Consider the following 20,760-nt stretch of genomic DNA (forward strand, 5'->3'; position numbering starts at 1 on the left):
TATTGGAAATATACTGTATTCATAGATTTTCTCCTTTCTTATTATATTGTGAGCATTTCTTCATCTTTCCTGTGAAAATATTTATTTAAACATATTATATAATTGGATGATAGAGCTGTTTATTTTTCCTCTAGTAAAAATAAAGCTGCAATAAACATTTATATGTGCAATTGCTTTTCCCCATATCTATCTATTAGGCAATGGAGTACTAGTTCAAATGGCTTAAATTTTAAAAATGATATTTTTAACTATAAAAATAACATGTTCATTTTAGAATATTTGGAAAGTATAAAAGAAGCACTGATAAAATTAAAATGATGTAATATATGTAATAATATATTCACAAAGTGAAAGTGAAAGTCACTCAGTCTTGTTCGACTCTTTGCAACCCTAGGGACTATATACAGTCCATGGAATTCTCCAGGCCAGAATACTGGAGTGTGTAGCTGTTCCTGCTCCAGGGGATTTTCCAAACCCAGGGATCAAACACAGGTATTCCCCTTTGCAGGCAGATTCTTTACCAGCTGGAGCCACCAGGGAAGCCCAAGAATACTGGAGTGGGTAGCCTATCCGTTCTCCAGTGGTCTTCCCACCCAGGAATCAAACCTGCATTGTAGGCAGATTGATTTATTAACATGATGCATGTTAAAACGTGTGCATTTTGATATTATTGAAAAATTGCAAACATCCCTATTCATGTTCCCATCAGCAAAGAGCTTACACACTATTGTCAACACTTGGCCAGACCAATTTGGAGTCCTTGAGATTTATCATTCTAATTTTTGTCAATTTCATCTTGTTTTAATTTGCAATTTTTAGTTATCAAAGATCAAATTTTATTGGTTTATTGATTGTTGATATTTTTTTAAATTATGTTTTCATGTAGTTTATCCACTGTTTTTATTAGGTGATGCTGTTTTATGAGAGCTCTTTATAAAGGATTAGCACTTTGAGTTGTTACCAGTAGTTTACATTTTGCCTGATTAGTGCATTTGCATATAATATGCAGGAGCACAGCTTCAGAACTCCAGACAATGTGTTTTCAACCACGTTTGTTCTTTTAGTAGCTATGGGTAATTTTTCTTTTTTGTTTGTGGTGGAGTGATGGTGGGTGTGGAGTACCTGAATCCTTTTAACATGCTGCTGCTGCTAAGTCACTTCAGTCGTGTCCAACTCTGCGATCCCATAGATGGCAGCCCACCAGGCTCCGCCGTCCCTGGGATTCTCCAGGCAAGAACACTGGAGTGGGTTGCCATTTCCTTCTCCAATGCATGAAAATGAAAAGTGAAAGTGAAGTCACTGAGTTGTGTCCAACTCTCAGCGACCCCATGGACTGCAGCCCACCAGGCTCCTCCATCTATGGGATTTTCCGGGCAAGAGTACTGGAGTGGGGTGCCATTGCTTTCTCCGCCTTTTAACATAGTTTCTTTTAATTTAGGACTTCCCTGATGGTTCAGATGGTATTTGAGGATCTGCCTGCAATGCAGGAGACCTGGGTTCAATCCCTGGGTCACCTTAAATTAAAAAAAAAAATAAATATTGCCAATATATATCTAGGCTCTGTCCTTTTAATTATTTAGTGAATCTTTTCAAGCTTAGACTTAAGTTTTCAAAGATAATCTTACTTTCACTTTGTATTTAAGTAGTGCTCCTATCTCTCTGCCCAGTTTCACTTTTCTCCTCCTAACTCAATTTTTGGATTTCCTATTGTTTGGCTGTTTGACCTCCTGAATTTGTCTTCTAATATTTTTCTATATTTTTTGTGCTCTTTTGCTCTTTTTGAAGGAGAAGGGTTGGGTGATTTCTTCACCTTTATTGCCCAAACTTGCGCAAAATCTTATATCTTCTTTTATACTTTTAATTTTTTTGCATGCTATTTTTTGTTTTCTGAATGTTCTCATGCCCATGCCTTGTACCACCTGCCCCCAGCTCCCTGCTCCATTTATGAGTATTTCTTCTTGCAAAGTCTCTTTTTTCTCTTAGATTTTTCCCTTTGCTCTTTTAGTTTCTGTCTTCCATGATAGAAGCTTTCCTCAGATAGCTGATAATCCCAAACTGCTCTGGAAGTTCTGAGTCAGTTAGTGGAGCTTGTGGACTTTGAGATTCAAAGCAAGATGATGTGCGTACTGTCACTTCAGTCATGTCCTACTCTTTGTGACCCTTTGGACTATAGCCTGCCAAGCTCCTCTGTCCATGGGATTCTTCAGGCAAGAACACTGGAGTGGGTTCCATGCCCTCCTCCAGAGGATCCTCTCAATCCAGGGGTTGAACCTGCATCCCTTACTTCTCCTGCATTGGCAGGTGGGTTCTTTACCACTGGTGCTATCTTGAAAGCCCAAGATGATGTGACAGGGCTTTTACTGGAGAACTTCTAGTGTTAGTCTATTTGAGTTTTCTTTTGGATCGGCCAGATTCCTTCAAGAAGGATCCTTTAATCTCTTGTCTGAGATTGTGAGAATTGACAGGTGAAAGCAGATAGGGTGAGGAAGAAGAAGTGAAGTCGCTCAGTCGTGTTCAACTCTTTGTGACCCCATGGACTGTAGCCTACCAGGCTCCTCCCTCCATGGGACTCTCCAGGCAAGAGTACTGGAGTGGGTTGTCATTTTCCTTTTCCAGGGGATCTTCCCAACCCAGGGATTGAACCCGGGTCTCCCGCATTCCAGGCAGATGCTTTAACCTCTAAGCCATCAGGGAAGCCCAAAGGTGAGGAGGTACATCTCATCAGCGTTCTGTAGATCATTCAGTGTGGTGCCTACAACCTCTGCTGTGTCTTGTGTTGCCCAGTCCAGACAGAACACCTTTGTCTTTCTCCCCCTCAAATAAATCTTCAAGCTTTTGCCTGGTTGGCAGGTAAGACAGCTACCTAGTGACATAGAATGATCAAGAGTAATTAAAGATTTAATTGCTTCTCAGACAGCTTTTATCAATGCTTCTAATTATAGCCCTCAATGCTTTATCCTTTCCAGACCTATCTGAAGCTTCCTGTCTCTAATTCTTTTGATGCTTCTCCACTTCTAGGTTTCTTGAGTTTGATGTCGGTTCTAAAATTTTGTTGTTGTTGCCTCCTACTTAAATATATTATTTCCACCCACCATCTTAAATCAGAACACTAATAATGTTTTAAATTTTGCCATTTTCTTTTTAGTTTTCTTATACTCTTATTTATTTTGTTCAGTTCAATTCAGTTCAGTTGCTCAGTTGTGTCCAACTCTTTGAGGCCGACTCTGCATGCCAGGCCTCCCTGTCCATCACCAACTCCTGAAGTTCACCCAAACTCATGTGCATTGAGTCAGTGATGCCATCCAGCCATCTCATCCTCTGTTGTCCCCTTCTCCTCGTGCCCCCAATCCCTCCCAGCATCAGGGTCTTTTCCAATGAGTCAACTGTTCACATGAGGTGGCCAAAATATTGGAGTTTCAGCCTCAGCATCAGTCCTTCCAATGAATATTCAGGACTGATTTCCTTTAGGACAGACTGGTTGGATCTCCTTGCAGTCCAAGGGACTCTCAAGAGTCTTCTCCACTATCACAGTTTGAAAGCATCAATTAGGCTCTATTTTATTTCCATATGTCTCTTTCCTGGTTCCAAAATTTTCCTCCACATTCGGTTGTAGCTTTCTTCATCTTTACTTTGATCAAGTTCCATCTTTCCTGAAGGATATGGATATACAAATTAAGAATTCTATAAATTTTATTTTTAGATCTTGTAATTTTCTTAATAGCTAAATTTGTTTATTTTTAATTGAAGGATAATTGCTTTATAATATTGTGTTGGTTTCTGCCAGACATCAACATGAATCAGCAATAGTATACCTGTGTCCCCTCTCTGTCGAACCTCCCTCCTACCTCCCTCCCCACCTTACCCCTCTAGGTTGTTACAGAGGCCCAGTTTAAGTTCCCTGGGTCACACAGCAATGTATGTTTTAAATGATGCTGTCACACTGCTTGTAGAATACTATTGTCTTTGTCGTCTCTGAACTATTGTAATTCCTTTCTCATTACAAGTTTCCAAACTCTGGTCAGTTCTCCACTCAGTGGGTAAAGTGAGTTTTATTTCTAAAAATAAATGTTGCTGGTTTTAGCTCTCCCTCATTTGTCTCTTCTCTTCTTTTTCCTCTAACTCAACGTGGTGATCCAGACATATTCTCTTTTGCACTTTCTTGAAGGCCCTGTGCTCTTTTTTGCCACATTTCCCTCTCTGTGCTTTTCACATTTTTGTTGCTTTATTTGTCTAGCTAACTACAAGCCTTCATTGATGTCCAGTATCTCCCCCAGAAAGCTTTCCTTACCTTTCTAGTTTCTCTGTGATTTGGTCACATGGCACCTTGTTTCCTTTATATCTCTTGTTATAATTGTACTCAATGAATTATTTGTGTGATTTTTTTTTGTTAATGCTTTATGAGCATTAACATAGTGCTTCAAAAGCTCTATGAAGATGGATTCAAGTATTCAGGCATCACCTGTTCCTAAGAGTATGTAGCATAAATGAAATTATAATAGGGTCTTTTCTTTAAAAGATTTCATGTTTCAAAACACTGAACAGAAGCTATAAAAGGGTTTGCGAAATTAATGGTGATAGCAAGTATGCTTAGTCTTTTCTTCCTGTTTTAATGGTGGTGGGTGTAGTATTCCAGAATTAATTATTGACTTTCAAAAATACAGTTTAAAAATGACATGTAAGAAGTCTTTCCCTCTCTATTTCCTCTATTTTAAGAGACTGGATTTTGCTTTCATTTTATGATGTGCTTGGAGCTATTGTTTGTCAGTTGCTAAGTCATTTCTGACTCTTTGTGACCCCATGGACAGCGGCGTGCCAGGCTTCCCTATCTTTCACTGTCTCCTGGAGTTTGTGCAAATTCATGTCCGTTGAGTTGATGATGCCGTATAACCATCTCATCCTTTGTCACCCCTTTCTCCTTTTGCCTTCAATCGTTCCCAGCATTGGGGTCTTTTCCAACGAGTTTGTTCTCATCAGGTCACCAAATTATTGGAGTTTTAGCTCTAGCATCCATCCTTCCATTGAATATTCAGTGTTGGAGGCATACTACCTTTATACTTAGAGGTGTAGAATTAGGGAAATTCTGAATATTTAAATTTAAAACAGATGAAGTAATCCTACATATTCTTTCTAGTATGCTTTCATATTTATTATTTATTTGGGCTATGAAAGGAAAATTTTTTTACTGTAGCTTCTTTCCCTGCTTTCAGGAATTTTTTGTTTTTGTAATAAACTCAAAACAAGTCTGCTAAGAGAAGAGTGAATCTTACTATTTTAGGTGGATATAGTTTTCTGGTGTTGGTGGTTTTGATACTCACTGAATGAAGTTATATCATTATTGCATAGCTATGTGCTTAAAAAAAAGATGAAAATTATGAAACATTTGTTATCTTTTGACTGTAAACCATTCATTAATTTAAAAATGTTCAGTTATTTCCAGGTGTATATGCTAGACACTGCAGTTATCAACAAGCATTTCATAACTCACTTTGGGGAATTTCTATAATGTATTCCTATGACTGATTGTAATCACCTAGCAACAATTAAAGGATATAAAAGGAGTTTTGAATTTTTTTTAACTTACTGCAGAATATGGTAATTCTTATTTACCTAGAGCAGTGTTTTTCAACTCTTTTTCTACTTTTGCTCTCTAAGGAGATTTTTAGATTGTTTTTTTTTCTAATTGATTCTCACCCCTTGAAATTTTTTATATGTTTATGTGCTGTATATGTATCTGTGATTTTTGTAGATAAAGAAGGTAAGAGTTTTCCATAGTTTTTTCATGGTTCCCATGAAGCAATGGGATGATATTACTCTTGTTGCAAGTGCATGACCCAGAGTTAATCAATTTTCATTACTATGATTTCTGTTTCATAGTAATATTCTTTTCCTCTCATTAATCATTGTAAAAATTCCTAGTAGCATTTGATATAAGGACTTGTAGAAGCTAATATAATCTACTAGATCAGTAATCTATACATTTGTGAGTTCATATGAAAAAAATATTTGAGGAAAAAGTTCTTTTCTATATCTTACAGTTTGGTTTATTTGTATTTTTTTTCACAGTATCATAGCAAATAGATGATGGCTTATTGAAGTACTTAAATTTTTTTTCAGTCACAATAGACTTCTGTGAATACCTTTCTTATCAAATTACCAAATCATACTGTTCTATAATTTTATAATAACACAAGTTAACAAGTCACTGGAAAATGTGTTTAATATCTTCTATAGTCTCTAATGGGCTTCCCCTGTGGCTCAGATGGTAAAGCATCTGCCTGCAATGCGGGAGACCTGGATTTGATGCCAGTGTTGGGAATTTCCCCTGGAGAAGGAAATAGCAAGCCACTCCAGTACTCTGGCCTGGAAAATTGCATGGACAGAGGAGCCAGGTAGGGTCCATGGGGTCGCAAAGAGTCGGACACGACTGAACAATTTCACTATAGTCTCTATTTTTTCATATTGTGAGTTCCATTTGTGTATCATTACTGTACTGGCTGTCTGTATAATAGGAAGTCATTTACTTACTGAATCAAGTCTGGTCATGATATTTGGATGTTAATAAAATAAAATCAACAGGACACAAGATTGGATATTAAATTACCAAACAAAATGACTACTTAGCTGATTACTCATGATGAACATGTCTGCTTCCCCAAATAAATTGTTTATAAGTTCACAGTGGATATGAGAGAAGACTGCATCTGTAGGACATGCAAACTGTAAAACTAATTTGCAGTGGTGCCTAAGCTACTTTACAGAGTGGTGAAAAAAGGAGATTTGGAGTCAGGAGAATTTAGGGTTTGAGCTGAATGCCCTTGGGTGAAATACATTAACCTTGAGATATTAGGGTATCTTAAAATAGGAGTGATAGGTGTTCATTTTCCTACACTGGATTGGTATAGAGGTAAAAAATGATAATACATATGAAATTTCTTTTAAAGTGCCATAACTCATTATAGTTTCTAGTATATACAAAATTTTTAATTTTTATGGATAATGCTTTTATAAATATTGATAGTTTTGAAAGGCATTTCTTGGGAAATAAACTGAAGTGTGAGTCATAAAGGAAACATTTTCTTGCTATTTTGAAATATGATATATATAATAATCAACCCCATACATGAAATTAAAATGTTTTTGCAAATGTGCATCTAAAGGAGTGTTTAGAGGAAACTGAGTGTTACCTGTTAGGAAAAAAAAAAAAAGATCTATCTGCTTGATAATATATTGTAAAGTTATAACTAGTTCACTGGAAGGTTAATGCTGAGAAAATCAATAAGTTTTTTCCTGACTTGAAACATTAGAGCTATAAAAAGAAGTGAAAATCAGCTATAGATAAAAGTGACAGCCACACTAATAGAGGATTCAGGGAAAAAACATGTTAGCATGCCATTTTAATAAATTATTAGGCTATTTGTGTTTGTGTAGTAGCTATGGCCTACGTGTTATTTCCTAACTCTGCAAATGTCTTGTCTCAAAATAGATGTTACTTCAGTAAAACCACTCTTGTGTTTGTTTCCTAACAAAGATATGCTATTCTAAAACTATGAAACACTGTAGCAAATACTCCTCTACAATGCTCATGCCTTGGGGACATTTGGGTCAAAGATAGATAAAGCACTTTCTTTCTTTGCAATATATATATATATTCTTAAAATTTATGTTAAATAAACTTTGTAAATGAATTCATTTAAAAAATGAAGAAATTTCAGTCTTTTTAGGTCAATTATGTTGACATAGGAATACATGTGTCCTAACATATTTGTCTTAAACACTTTATATATTATAGTTTTTCAAAGTATTTATATGTATCAGATATTGAAGACAAGTTACTTTCAGAAATAATATCAAATTCCCATTGGTTTTTTTCTTTCCACTTAGTTTCCTGATAATTTATATATCATTCATTCATTCAACAAATATGTGTTGTGCATTTATTACATGCCAGATACTATTTAGTCACCAAGAAACTATCAAAGTGAGTTAGATCATTGTGCTCTCAAGGAACTCATCAACTAAAAGAAAAACACATTTATCTAATGAAAATCTGAACACAATGAGTATTTAATAAAATCTTACCTATTCACAGACAAAGACAAAGCATGTGCACGGGTATATAAACAGCAGAAGAAATGCTAGAGACAAGTTCATCTGAGCGCTAAAGAAAAAGTAAAATTACTAGAAAATGCATAAATGTGTGTCAGCCTGAGAAGGTTGGTGAAAGCCGGAGACAGAGGATGTGTAATGAATGAGTGAAGGATTTGTAATGGGAGGAAACGTGTCAGGGCTGAAAGGGGGCTCAGAGAAGGATGAGGAATCTGTGTGGGAAGTAAAAAGGAAGGTAGGACTGCAGGCTATGATCACAATATGACTTATCTGATGAAATACCTCTGGGAGATAAAATTCAAGTCTTTAGTTTTCCTAGACTAGCAGCTTGGATTTTGAAATTGCAGAACTTTGACCACTGTAACTTAACAGCTGTTGAAATTTCTTTGTGTTTGCCCGAAGGAAATGAAACACCTTCTAAAATGTGACTGTCATTCTCAGAGCTGCCTTTGGCCAGGCAATCGTCTTAGGTTACATATCTCATTTAACCACAAATCAAGTTTTTAAGTGAAATAAGATTCAAGTTATATAAACAAAGATAGTAGCTCTAATCAAGTCAACTTGGATATCACAGAAAGATTTATAACCAGTTTGAATTCATCAAGTATTAATTGAGTGCCTGTTATACGCAAGATTTTGTTTCAGATACTTGGGACACATCAGAGGATAAAACAACGGTCCTTGCCCTCATGGAGCTTACAGTCTAGCATTTACGACCACTTCACCTGGATGCAGTGACCCTGGGCAAGTCACTGGGCCTCTGTCCTCAGCCACCCGATGCAGGAGTAAGGAGGTCCGGCTCAGACATGGGTAACTGGCTGGCTGTGCTGGAGATGCCAAACAGGGCACCTACCCTCAGCCCACCACCCAGACAGTCGAGAGGGCTAGAAGCTGGCTTTTAATAATAAAGTACAGGAGGAGGGGGCACAGGGACTGGAGCTGGTAGTCTGCTAGACTGCTGCTTCGGGGCCTGGGCTGGCTACACGAACTGCTGCTGCTGCTGCTTCTTGGTGGCTGCCTTGCTGGCCAGGTCCTTGGCCTTCTCCTTGACTTCCTTGGCTGTGTCAACAAGGGTTTTGGGAGGGGCCTCACCTTGCAGGTTGGCCAAGATGTATTCAAAATCCTTCATAGTCTTGGCCACGTTGCTTTTGAACCGCGCGAGAGCAAATTCCTGGACAGCTCTGGAGACGCCAAATAAGCTAGAGGAGACCCAGGCTTCCCGGCGGATTTCGGTCCAGCCGCTGTTATCAGAGTTCACACGGTAAACGCATCGTTCCTCCACCACCGTCAGCCGGGCGCGGTTGATGTTCCAGGTGAAGGTGGTCATGGTCTGGTTTTGTGGGTCCACAATAGAATCCTCCAGGACGTACACTGAGTGAGCAACATTGGCAGGAAACAGTCGCTCAGCCCACCGGGGCATCCTGTTCATCTTGGTCAGGAGTCGGCAGGACAGGAGCTTCTGGTCAGAGGTCACCTCTCGGTGCACTATGTCTTCCGTCAAGACATGCTTGCTATAGGGATTCGGGTACCGCTGCCAGAAGGCAGGGAACACTTGGCCCCAGGAACTCCGGAGCACGCCCTGGCCCAGGAAATACTTGACCATCGTCCCGGCCGGGGCGGGATCAGCGCCCAAGCAGCATCAGCGGTGCGGAGCCCGAGGGGCACGCGGAGGCCGGGCTGGAACTTGACGCTCAGCCGCCAGGCCAGCAGCAGCTCAGTCGCTTCAGCGCCGCACCCAAACCAGCTGCCGCCGCCACCGCCACCATGAGGAGCTGTATATTTTTTGATAAAAAGAAAAATTGAGAACAATTTCTTAAAAACTTGGACAAAAATATGCTATAGAATATCAAATATCAAATAATTACACTATGTTAATAAGCATAGGAAAAAAAGTCTATTCATCTAGTATATTAGACCTGCAATGACACTACCTGTGAAGATACTCTGGGATTTTGTATTAGTATTGATCAGTACTGGAATTGCCAGTTTTCAAGGTTGACTTTGTTATTGCTTAGGTAAAGTTTCATTTTTCTAAGAGAATCTGGACTTTTAATCTGGACTCTGAATATATTTATTTCGAAGTATAGGTTGACATTACTTTTAATGTCCTCAAAGTGGAATAAAAACTTTTTTTAATACAATGAATTCTCTGGTTATTTGAACACCACCATTCTACTGTAGTGTTAGTGAAGGAATTATGATCTTAGGAAATGGGCTTCCCTGGTGGTTCAGATGGTAGCAACTCTGTCTGCAATGCAAGAGACCTAATTCTATCCCTGGGTTGGGAATATACCCAGAAAAAGGGAATGGCTACCTACTCCAGTATTCTTGCCTGGAGAATTCCACGACAGAGAATGGGGTTGAGAACGGACAGTCCATGGGGTTGCAAAGAGTCAGACACAACTGAGCAGCTAACAAACACTTTAACTTTTCCTGTTTCAAAATGGGTTTAGGCAACTTTATATCTATTTTATTAATAGGAACATCCTGGAATCTTTCCACAAGGTATGCTGGTATGTCGGATGTTGTATATTTTTATAGAACCTTATTTTATGGATTGTTTATGTGAGTGCTAGCAGCAAAGTGCTTTATAGAGTTAGCAAATGATTGCTTGTGCCTCTGGACACACTGGGAAACTTCAGTAATAAGGTTGTATTTCCAAGTGCTGAGATACTCTCTTTGGAAAATTGGTAGTTTCTTCCCCAAAGGATACTCCGTTGAGGGGGTTTTTTAAAATTGAAGTACACTTGATTTACAATGTTGTGTTCATTTTAGGTGTATACCAGAGTGATTCAATTATGTGTGTGTATATTCTTTTTCAGATTCTTTTCTATCATGGGTTTTTACAAGACATTAAGTACAGTTCCCTATGCTATACAGTAAGTCCTTGTTGAGGGGATTTTTTTTTTTTTAATGTCTCATATGTGGCTTCTCTTATATCAAATTCTCACAGGGACAATTTCTGTGCTAAAGAGCCTATTCTTATTGATAAATCAAAGATGGATCATAGAGGCACAATGCTTCATGATGTGATATTTCGAGGTCTCTATGTCAGTTGTCCTGACCCTATAAGGTGATGAGAAATGTGGGGCTTGGGATATTGGGAGCCAGAATCTGGGGGTGCCTAAGCTCTTGGGCATATTTGGAATCTCCATATGCTTTTTTGCCCCGCTAAGAGATAGTGTTACAGAGTAAGCAAGGGGACCTAGGTAAAATGTGTTAAGAATACTGTAAATAAAAACTTGAATATATTTACACTTTAGTAAGTCTCTCTGAATGGCCTGTGCCACAGTAAAGATACCCCTGTATTTTTGTCAGTGCTACAACTGCTGTGGACACGATTAGGCTGCCGCTATCTTAGGCGCCCAAGATTTACAATGTCAGCTCAGCCAGTTGCTTTCTCAGTTTATCATTTGACTTTTTTCTATTTATGAAATTTCCGTTTATTCTCTACTGTTTACCCAGGCACCACCAGCTACTACTTTAAGTAGACTACTTCATCATTCTTAATTCCTTTTGACTTACACACCATTTCTGTACTTGGTCCTAAGGTCAACATAATGGTAGCTTTCTTTGCATTTTAGATAGTCTATATGTAATATTTATATATACACTGTGTATCTTACTTCTAAGTTTGGTAATACTCCAGATAAAGTTGCTTTGTGGAGTGTTTTTAAGGCAGGAAACTATATATCACCTAGGTATGAGAAAACAACAAGTTATCCCTCATAGACAAGGATGATTTTCTATGAACTAATTCATAGATTCTCACATGGCTGATAATTGTTCGTGAGTTGTGCTTTTTAGCCAGTTTGTTACTTCTCTATAACTGTGTTTTGTGATATTTTATTGAAGCACAGTGACTTCTTATTTTAGAAGAATAAAATTATTATTTCTCTTTACTTTCATTTCAAATTAGATCATAATGGAAATCTTTGGGCATAATGAGCTTTAAAACCTAGTTCTATAAAAATGATTCATTTTAACCTATATCAAAATGACTTTAGTCTCAGTAATATAAATTTTATATCCCAAAGAAATAACAATGGGTAGAAAATATGTAGAAAATGCTACTTTCTTTTGTCTTACTATAAAAATAAAGCAAACTTGTCCGTCTATTTTGACAAATGACTCCATATATATGATTCAGTTCTGAATATAGCAACACTGAAACACCACTTGACCAGATTTCAGTCTTACTAAAAATGCCTTGAAATATTTCTCAGAAAACCACTTAAGTAAGAATCTTTTTCAAGCAGGAGATGCCTGCCACTCCATGTCATCCTGAAGTTCAAGACTGAAGTAATTCTTTATTGGCTGAAATGTAGAATTAATTTAAAGTGGAATTCTCATGAAGTCATGTGGCTTTTCTAGGGAAGAAATTATTCAATGAATAATGAGAAGGCACTGGTTTATAAAAACTCTGATCTTTTAAAGCATCACCTGCCCCTCATAATCTACATCACTACATAAATTATTAAGTGCCTCTAGAATCACTTCTTATTAGCCAAGTATGTATTATTTTTCCAGTATTATTATTAATGCTGAACATTTGCTCTTTCCATGTTAACCAATTAACTCAAAATTTCAGAAGTGAAAAATTCTTGGAGGTCATATACTGTAACCATTAATCAGAGCATGACTGTTCTGTCAGGTTGGGCAGAAAGTTCATTTCGCTTTCCCAACTGAAATTTTTGGCCAACTCAATGCAATACTCCTGACCACAGCTTTTTTAATGTACTGCCACAATCAGCAGTTTCATTTTTTGAAATATCAAATCATTTGAACTTGTTTCAAAATTTTTCTCATGTCTGTATATATTTTTATATTTGTTCATTTGTATTTATATGAATCTACTTCTGTAATTAGACGTAATAATATCTGCATAATTGCAACCAGTTGAAAACAGATAATAAGGCATCACATGACTATTCCTTCTGTGTAATGATCCTTTCGATATTTTCAGGCACACATCTTTTAGTCCTCCTTTCCTTAGAATTAACATTAGCTAATTTCTCAATTCATCTTCAGAAACAGGCTTACCTTTATGATCCTTGGAGTTACTTCTGTATTTTACAAATTACTCTAATTCTAGACTATTTCAAGCAGAATAAAATGAGAAATACAGTTTTCTAAAGTCTTTATGTTGCTTTTTCTGCAATTCTGGATTTTCCTAAATAACAATTTCCCCAATATCTAGAGTTCAACTGCTTCCTAATAACCCCCTCTAATCCATGGGGGATGCATCCTAAGACCCCAAGCAGATGCATGAAACCAAGGATAGTATGAAACTGTATGTATATATTTTGTCTTTTCCTATGCATACACACCTATGATGAAGTTCAATTTACACATGATGTACAGTAAGAGATTAAAATAATAACTAATGATAAAAGAAAACAATTATAGCAATATACTGTGATGAAAATTAATGTACAAATGTAATTCCTTTTCCATCTTATCCAAGCACTTATGTACTGTGGCCTTAACTTTTGCAGTTTGAGGTGTGATAGCAGAACTAGAGTGAATTTTTTTCCTCCTTCTGAATTTCACCAATGGAAGATTCATTCCTACCATAGATCTTAACAGCATAGGTACATAATTTTTTTTCTTGTTAAGTCAAGAACTTCCACCTTTTCATTTGTAGGAAGCACTCTACAGCTTCTCCTTGGGATCTCTGAATTGCAGCATCACTACTCTGGTGCTTTGAAACTGTTATTAAGTAAAACAAAGATGATCTGAACACAAGTACTGTGATCCCCTGATAGCTGATCTGATAATGTTGATTTACATATACTGGACAAAGCAAAGATTTATATTTAGGCAGGTCTGAGCAGGACATTGTGAGATTTCATCATGCTACTGAGCATGACATGCAGTTTAGAATTTATGACTTATTTATGTCTGGAATATTCTACTTAATGATTTTGGAAATCAACAGAAAATGAAACCGTGGATAATGGGGAATTACTGTAACCCATCTGTGTTTTGGATGAAGCACAAGCTGGAATCAAGATTGCTGGGAGAAATACCAATAACCTCAGATATGCAGATGACATGACCCTTATGGCAGAAAGCAAAAGTGAAACTGAAGTCGCTCAGTTGTGTATGACTCTTTGTGAAACCATGGACTGTAGCTTCTCAGGCTCCTCTGTCCATGGGATTTTCCAGACAAGAATACTGGAGTGGGTTGTCATTTCCTTCTCCAGGGGATCATCCCAACCCAGGAACTGAACTTAGGTCTCCCACATTGCAGGCAGACCCTACCATCTGAACCACAAGGGAATCTTGGCTTAAAACTGAACATTCAGAAAACTAAGATCATGGCATCCGGTCCAGTCACTTCATGGCAAATAGATGGGGAAACAGGGAAAGACTTTATTTTCTTGGGCTCAAAATCACTGCAGATGGTGACTGCAGCCATGAAATTAAAACACACTTGCTTCTTGGAAGAAAAGCTATCACCAACCTAGACAGCATATTAAAAAGCAGAGACATTACTTTGCCAACAATGGTCCTTCTAGTCAAATCTATGGTTTTTCTAGTAGTCATGTATGGTTGTGAGAGTTAGACCATAAAGAAAGCTGAGTGTCGAAAAACTGATGCTGCTGAACTGTGCTGTTGGAGAAGACTTGAGAGTCCCTTGGACTGCAAGGAGATCCAACCTATCTATCCTAAAGGAAATCATTCCTGAATATTCATTGGAAGGACTGATGTTGAAGCTGAAACTCCAATACTTGGCCACCTGATGTGAAGAACTGACTCACCAGAATAGACCCTGATGCTGGGAAAGATTGAAAGCAACAGAAGGGGCCAACAGAGAATGAGATGGTCTGATGGCATCACTGATTCGATGGACATGAGTTGAGTAAACTCTGGGAATTGGTGATGAACAGGGAAGCCTGGTCCATGGGGTTGCAAAGAGTCAGACACAACTGAGTGACTGAACTGAACTTTGTTTTAAGGAAATAATGATGTAGAGTAATTTAGCAAATAATTTATCTGACTTGGGGAGCTCAGACTTGTAGTTACAGATAGAAAAGATTTTTCTGAAATAACTTTTCGTATTGCTGTCTTCTTCCTTATGTGCTTTTAGTGAGGAAAGTTTGTTGGGAAATTTGTCCCTGGTCTCCTGTACGACCTAATAAACAAACAGTAATACAAAGGCAGCAGGCCATTAGTGTCTCTCCATGTGGTGGTTAATCGTAACACTCCCCTGAATGTCTGGGAGATTCTTCCCGCTGTAGACCTGCTCAGCTTCTCCGTGCACATGGCCACTCATCTACTCTCCAGTTTATTCAACATCAGTTGCAGCCACATGATAAACCTGTGGCTACTGTAGTTCAGATATCAAGTGAAAATTCATCAAAGAGATGTCTTCAGTAACAGTGCTGCTGTGCTTAGTCGTTCAGTCTTATCCAACTCTTTGCAACCCCATAGACTGCAGCCCACCAGGCTCCTCTGTCCATGGGAATTCTCCAGGCAAGAATACTGGACTGGGTTGCCATGCCCTCCTCCAGGGAATCTTCCCAACCCAGGGATCGAGCCCGGGTCTCCTGCGTTGCAGGTGGATTCTTTACCATCTGAGGTTTAAATCTGACTTGTGCAGGGCATTTCAAAGAGAGAGAGCATCTGCTTCAGTGTTGTATAGCTATTTGGGTTTTCCTAATGTTCAGTTTGTGGCTGCTACTTTGTATTTTTCATTTTGATGAAATTAAAACATCATAAAATATTTGGGGCTCCTCATGCTTTGAGGGTTTTGAAAAAATGAGTCACATCTGACTTTTTCTATCCTAGAATATGTGTTTTCGTTTGATTTATTGAAAGTATTGCATTGAGTACACTTGGCCTTGACATAAGAATTCTTTAAATGGGCTCATTATAAAAGTCTCACAGACCTGAATAAACTCAGGTTCTTAACTTGGCTTCTTATTCTTCATACACATTTATGTAATACATTGTTTGGAGGTTGAAGATGTCAGGCATTTCAGAGGATTTGTACCTGACATTTTCAAGAACAAAAGAGTTCAACTTAAAAAAAATCAGGAACACACTATGTTGAAATTGCATCTGCCTTTAGAATACAGACTCTTGGTTGCCGTTGATATTGAGTATTTGCTGCTGCTGCTAAGTCGCTTCAGTCGTGGCCGACTCTGTGCAACCCCATAGACGGCAGCCCACCAGGCTCCCCTGTCCCTGGGATTCTCCAGGCAAGAACACTGGAGTAGGTTGCCATTTCCTTCTCCAATGCATGAAAGTGAAAAGTGAAAGTGAAGTTGCTCAGTTGTGTCTGACTCTTCGCGACCCCATGGACTGCAGCCTACCAGGCTCCTCCATCCATGGGATTTTCCAGGCAAGAGTACTGGAGTGGAGTGCCATCGCGTTTGACCCCCCTCAAAATAAAGAGCAAGTTCCTCCATGTGGGAGAAGCTCTTTGGTTGAATGAATCAGATGGTGTTTTTTTTCTCTACTATAAATCTTTTGTCCCTGTGTGCTTTTGTAGGTGGCTGAGGAAATTCATAATCTAGTGTTAAGTATAATTATTTTCAATACACCTTTAAATCATGAGCTAAAACAGAAACAAAACTTACCTATGAAGACTGTGCTGTTAAAACCCCCTGGTCCTTTTCATAAATCTTAAGCTTTATCTGGCATTGACCAGTGTTTTAGTTGAGGGTAAGAAACTGAAATATTACTTGGTTTATCTGGGCTCTTATTTGTCCATTACCTCCCTTGACCAATTTGGATACCCCATTATCAGCTGGCTTTTCACAGTGGTAAAGAATCCGCCTGCCAATTCAGGAGATGCAAGAGACGTGGGTTTGATCCCTGAGTCAAGAGATCCCCTAGGGAAGGACATGGTGACCCGCTCCAATATTCTTGTCTGGTGAATCCCATGGGCATACACACAATCAGTCAGCTTTTAAACTTTTACTTTTTGAATTAGCCCCAGCCTTAAGAAGTATGCTGGCTTGAGAAAGGTTCTTCTAAAATACCTTTCTTTTGGGAAGAAAAGTCCTATGTTGATTATTTAAATTTAGAATAAAGGGAGAGAACTTTTGTTATAATCTAGTGCAACTCTTTTGCTAGGTCTATTCTCGCTGTGCTTGGACACCATCTGTGATGGTGGACCACACAGTTCTCATGGACCACATTTATACTGTGTCTCACCAAAAGTTGGACACGAATGAACGACTAAGCACAGCACAGCACCTTCTGGTACAAGCAGTCTGTGGCCTGACTAGCTCAGGCTGACCCTTGCTCCAGCTGGAGGCATGGATATGCTTAGGGCCCTGGGAGGATTAGGCACTCCATCAGTCTGTTGAATTAAATTGAAGATGCTTTGTGCCATTATAAGACTCTTTCTGTAAGTGGGATCTTGACTCTCCTGCTGATGTTTGACCTTACTTAGCCTTGATTTCCAGCACCTCTATAATTATTGGCCTCTGGCCGCTGACCTTGGCCTTACTTTAACTCTAAATTTGCCTCATGCCTGCTGTTCCTGGTCTCTGAAGTGTCTATCTGTGTAACACCATCCTCACTGTTCCAGTCTCAGAAGAGAAACTGAATTAAAACTGGTTCAGACAGTACAGTCTATGGAGTTGCAGAGTTGGATATGACTGAGCAACTAACACTTTCAGAAAAGAAACAGATTGTTTTCCTTTGTTCCTTTACTAGGCAGTTGGTCAGGAAAATAGTAGCTTTTTTGTTTAGCTGGAGATCTAGATTATTTCAAAGAATAAAAGACCTTCAGTGAAAGAAAAAAGCCAAAAAATTTCTGATGTATAATAACTACTGAAGACAACAAGCTATGTTGGGAGTTACCTTAGAAACATAGATAATTCACTGGCAGCTGGTATCAAATTGTTTTGCTCTCTACCTGAGATTTTTCAGTAGGCTTATTTGTTCTTTCATCTCTCAACCAGTGTCTTTAGTAAGTCTTCTAGTTACAGAATCTGTGTAGCTTACTGTCTGTTCTCTGGTTGAAAGGTATATGTTGGGGTTCTCTTGTAGCTCACTTGGGAAAGAATCTCCCTGCAATGCAGGAGACCTGGGTTCGATTCCTGGGTTGGGAAGATCCCCTGGAGAAGGAAATGGCAACCCACTCCAGTATTCTTGCCTGGAAAATCTCATGGACAGAGGAGCCTGGCAGGCTACAGTCCATGGAATCACAAGAGTTGGACATGACTTAGTGACTAAACTACCACTAGTTACAGAATCTGTGCAGCTTGCTGTCTGTTCTCTGGGTGAAGGGTGTATGTTGCAGACTAACATGTCTATAAAATTAAAGAAATGTTTGTCAAGGAACAAAAACGGAGGTGAATGTTTCATGTATCCAGCCTTACGACCAAAGTAAATTTAAGAGGTTTTAAAATATGTAAGGTTGATTCCTTGTGTCAGTCAAACTGACTGGTTGTGAAACATGCCAAATAACATTATCCCTGATTTATCACACTGTCAATATACAGGCACAGTGGAATGCAGAACTCGGGCACTTCAGGCACATACATAAAAATAGACTGGAAGCATATTAAGTCAGAATTAACCTAAAAATGCCACTGCTTCCTACTTCACAGTACACCAAGTCACAGCTCTGCTTTGTTAGCTGGACTGCTGCTACATTAGGGCTTCCCAAGTGGTACTAGTGGTAAAAAAAAAAAAAACACACACACACACAAAAACCCACGTGCCAATGCAGAAGATGCAAGAGATGCAGATTTGCTCCCTGGGTTGGGAAGATCCCCTGGAATAGGAAATGGCAACCCACTCCAGTATTCTTGCCTGGAAAATTCCGTGGACAAAGGAGCCTGGCAGGCTACAGTCCATGGGGAGACGAAGAGTCAGACATGACTGAGCATGGGCGCACACACACTGCGGCCTCATTGCTTTCAGTTTGAGTTCCTGCCCCTGGGGTAAGGACAGCAAGGACTTACGCCTTCACCATTCTGTTGGCTAGCCTTGCTCCTCCTCGGTTTTCTGCCTCAGGTTTCCTGAGAACCTGAGCCCCACGGACATTCCATGCACTCTTACAGCTCTGCTGCTGCTGTCGCTTCAGTCGTATCCGACTCTGTGCGACCCCATGGATGGCAGCCCTAGGTCTTCATTTTCAGGCTCCTTCTACCTGCAATCTTTACCCCATTGTCTACTTCAACTTTGCTTTGCTTAGTCCTTGTCATTCTTCTGATACTGATTCTACTCCTGCTTTTATCTTCTCAGGTGGCTATTAAGACATATTTCCCCTAGAAAGTGTTACCTGATCCCCTAGTCTGGGTTAGATTGTCGTTGTTCAGTTGTATCTGACTCTTTGTGACCCCACGGATTGCAGCACACCAGGCTTCCCTGTCCTTCACTATCTTCTGGAATTTGCTCAAACTCATGTCCATTGTGTCAGTGATGCCATCCAGCCATTTCATCCTCTGTCACCCCCTTCTCCTCCTGCCCTCAATCTTTCCCAACATCAGGGTCTTTTCCAATGAGTTGGCTTTTCCCATTAGGAGGTCAAAGTATTGGAGTTTCAGCTTCAGCATCAGTCCTTCCAATGGATATTCAGATTTGGTTTCCCTTAGGATTGACTGACTTGATCTCCTTGCAGTTCAAAGAACTCTCAAAAGTCTTCTCCAGCATCACAGTTTGAAAACATCATTCTTTGGCACCCAGACTTTCTTATGATTCAACTCTCACATCAGATAGTCACTTCATTGTTTTACATGATCATATGTTTATTGGTATCTTAGGATTGATTGTTATCTATTCATCTTCACATCTTTCTGTCCTATGGCCCCCGTTAGTAAGTTTCTAGAATTCAACAGATGGCCTGCTTCAGTGTTCCCAAGGCGTAGGCAAATTTTAACACCTGATAGAACAAGCCTGAATGAAATCTCCACTTTTGGCTACTTCATGTATAATAGCTTTGCTCATGGCATCCAGTCCCATCACTCCATGGGAAATAGATGGGGAAACAGTGGAAACAGTGTCAGACTTTATTTTGGGGGGGCTCCAAAATCACTGTAGATAGTGATTGCAGCCATGAAATTAAAAGACGCTTACTCCTTGGAAGGAAAGTTATGACCAACCTAGACAGTATATTCAAGAGCAGAGATGTTACTTTGCTGACTAAGGTCTGTCTAGTCAAGGTTATGATTTTTCCAGTGGTCATGTATGGATTTGAGAGTTGGACTGTGAAGAAGGCTGAGCACCAAAGAATTGATGCTTTTGAAGTGTGGTGTTGGAGAAGACTCTTGAGAGTCCCTCAGACTGCAAGGAAATCCAACCAGTCCATTCTGAAGGAGATCAACCCTGGGATTTCTTTGGAAGGAATGACGTTCAAGCTGAAACTCCAGTACTTTGGCCACCTCATGCGAAGAGCTGACTCATTGGAAAAGACTCTGATGCTGGGAGGGATTGGGGGCAGGAGGAGAAGGGGATGACTGAGGATGAGATGGCTGGATGGCATCACTGACTCGATGCACATGAGTCTGAGTGAACTCCGGGAGTTGGTGATGGACAGGGAGGCCTGGCGTGCTGCAATTCATGGAGTTGCAAAGAGTTGGACATGACTGAGTGACTGAACTGAACTGAACTGATCACCTTGCTTACTGCAAGGCAGGGTTTCTCAACCCTGACACTGTTGACACTTGAAGGTGGGTAATTCTT

General features: G+C 39.3%; 1 protein-coding gene and 1 pseudogene across 1 annotated transcript in view; one reads left to right on the forward strand and one right to left on the reverse strand.

Annotated features, from left to right (window-relative positions):
* TAFA2 (TAFA chemokine like family member 2) overlaps nt 1-20,760 on the forward strand; it is a 565,802-nt gene that overhangs the window by 409,433 nt on the left and 135,609 nt on the right. The window lies entirely within an intron of this gene.
* On the reverse strand, nt 8,714-9,709 carry LOC138437453 (PRELI domain-containing protein 1, mitochondrial pseudogene; annotated as a pseudogene).

This window comes from Ovis canadensis, chromosome 3 (genome assembly GCF_042477335.2).
Source record: "Ovis canadensis isolate MfBH-ARS-UI-01 breed Bighorn chromosome 3, ARS-UI_OviCan_v2, whole genome shotgun sequence".
Classification (NCBI taxonomy): Eukaryota; Metazoa; Chordata; class Mammalia; order Artiodactyla; family Bovidae; genus Ovis; species Ovis canadensis.